At 51.1% G+C, this 2511-nt stretch overlaps 1 pseudogene across 1 annotated transcript; it reads right to left on the bottom strand.

The window, feature by feature from the left end:
• Positions 1–357: 357 nt before the first annotated feature.
• LOC308241209 (NAD kinase-like) lies at positions 358–1921 on the bottom strand (annotated as a pseudogene). Its single transcript has 2 exons — positions 998–1921; positions 358–761 (listed from the first exon to the last, which is right to left on the bottom strand). The product of its transcript is annotated as an NAD kinase-like (transcript).
• Positions 1922–2511: the final 590 nt, after the last annotated feature.

Below are 2511 nucleotides of genomic sequence, written 5' to 3' on the forward strand. Positions count from 1 at the left end.
AACTATTTTTTTTTTTCCTGAAGGAAGACTCAGCTGTGAGACTTTATTTCAACACCGAAGGATAGATCCATACCTTCTGATGCCTCTCAGTGTGATAGACTGATCTGTGGAAGTTTCCTGACAAAGAGCAGGAAGAGCCCATGCAGTTGGGTGACCCTGTCCAGTATCTGGCCCTGATTGTTGCTTACTTGGCATATTCAGAAATGCATAAAAAGGTCAGATTTAAAATGTTAAAAAACGGTTGATCTGGTTGACAAAGGCAGACTCTGGGGCTCCTCTGGCTACAGACAGAAGTGATGTGACACCTGATGCCTGCAGGGCATGTGACCTTGGACCACACAGGTGCAGCAGGCGAGGCTAGCCCTCCTCCCTCTCCTGGTCCTTGAAGTGAGCCTGCTGCTTGTGCACGTTCCAGTGCAGACTCTGGGCCAGGCTCTGGGACCAGTCGCTCACAGGGGCTCGCACGCAGATGGAGGGGAGCTGGTAGCACCAGGTAGTGCTGCTGATGCTGTCTCCATGGCGGATCTCCTGCCTCTTTTATCCCACATGGTGTTCCTTGCTTCCGGTGACAACATGATCTTGAACTCGACTCCTGAATGGACCACGAATGGCTGGAATGACAGTAAGTGGGGACAGATGGGCATGATCATGATGGCCGACATGTTGGGTTGGATCATGGAGACCTGCACCGCCACCTTCAGGGTGGAGACGATCACGGCATCACCCTGCACTATGGTGATGAGGTGTCCGTCCAGGATCAGGGGTCCTCAAACTATGGCCCACGGGCCACATGTGGCCCGCCGAGGACATTTATCCAGCTCGCTGGGTGCCGCTGCCTGTCCTGCTTAGCAGCCGACTTGTCCCGGGCCCGCAATGTGCATAGGAATTTGTTCATAGTTTTTTTTTTTTTAAACTATAGTCCGGCCCTCCAACGGTCTGAGGGACAGTGAACTGGCCCCCTGTTTAAAAAGTTTGAGGACCCCTGGTCCAAGTAGACATTCACGTTGGACAGGTAGGAGGAGGGGCCTCTGTCAATCACCACTTCGTTCAAGACCTGGTACCGCAGGACCTGCTTCCTGGTCTCCATGTCCCAGTTGGAGGCCGGGGCCCCATTCTCACTGACCCCATTAAACATGGCAGTCTTCTTTCCTCTGAGCTCTTCACGACCTTGACCTTCAGCCAGCTCTGAAGAACAATAGCTGCATCCCCCTGTATCACCTGAGTAACTTGGGTCTGAAAGTTCTGGAAATTGAAGGAGGTCAGAAAGCCTGGGGAGCCCAGGTGCAAAGCCAAGACCGGAGGCACGCTGCCTGGGGCATGGGAACCAGCTGCAAGAGGAGGCAGGAGCAGAGCAGGATCCCGTCCCATCCCCACCCCCACCCCCTTCAGCAGATGATGAAATTGGTCTGGTCGGAAAGGTCGTCATAGTCTTCTCTGCAGGTGCAGAACTTCTTCTTTACCAGCGGAAGCTATCGTCTCCCATGATGGCAGGGTCTTCTGGAACCTTCTCCACATACAAGATAGAGTTGTTCTCCTCCATCAGGTACATGCAGAGCGCCTTGAAGGGCTGCAGCATGCTGGCCTCCTGGATCTTCTTGATGGCGAGGACACTCTTTGGGGACTTGCTCTACCTCAGCCGCTGGCTGGCAGGTCCTGGATGTGCACAATGGTCTGGGGGTTCTGCAGCACACAGGCCTTGGGTCCAAAGTGGTCATTGGGCATGGCCTTGCAGAGAGCTGGTCCTCCTGAACTCCTTGGTGCTCACCAGGGCGGGTGAGGCAGACAAGCTGCAGGACTGGGTGTGACCCGGTGGGGTGGCCAGAGTGGCAACCTCATCCCTGTGGCAGGTGGCACTGCCGTAGGAGGACGCTTCTGCGCTCAGCTTCCTCTGCACTTTGACTTTCTCTGGCTCCATCTCCATCAGTGATAAAGGAGCTTCCCTCAGAAGAATGCTGATCCCTTTTTGCCCTGGGGGCCTGCAGGGCCCTCCCCTCCCCCCATCCCTGGCGCCAGCCAGCAGCCAGTCTTAACTTCTTACTCCAACCAAATTAATAATCCCAAAAGTTATTTCATAAATTATGATATCTCACAACTGACAAGAGCCTTTATATTTATTTATTTATTTATTTATTTATTTATTTATTGTTGATCCTCACCCAAGTATATTTTTCCATTGATTTTTAGAAAGAATGGGAAGGGAGAGGGAGAGAAAAGCATCTATGCACGTTGATTGGTTGCCTACTACATGAACCCCAACAAAGGCGGGGAAACCTGCAACCAAAGTATCTGTCTTTGACAGTTAAATCCATCACCCTTCAGTCCCCAGCTATGTTCTATCCTCTGAGCCAAACTGGCTAGGGTACAATAGCCTTTAAATGTACTGTTCTCTATACCTATATTCTGTTTTCTCTGGCAAACTTCATATTTCCATCATCAGTGCTGTGTTCTCTACTCAAAATATAGTATCTACAAATATATTTAATTAGATAATTTAAAGTTTCCTACCTAAAG

The sequence above is a fragment of the Plecotus auritus genome (assembly GCF_963455305.1).
Source record: "Plecotus auritus genome assembly, chromosome: 2".
In the NCBI taxonomy this organism is placed as follows: Eukaryota; Metazoa; Chordata; class Mammalia; order Chiroptera; family Vespertilionidae; genus Plecotus; species Plecotus auritus.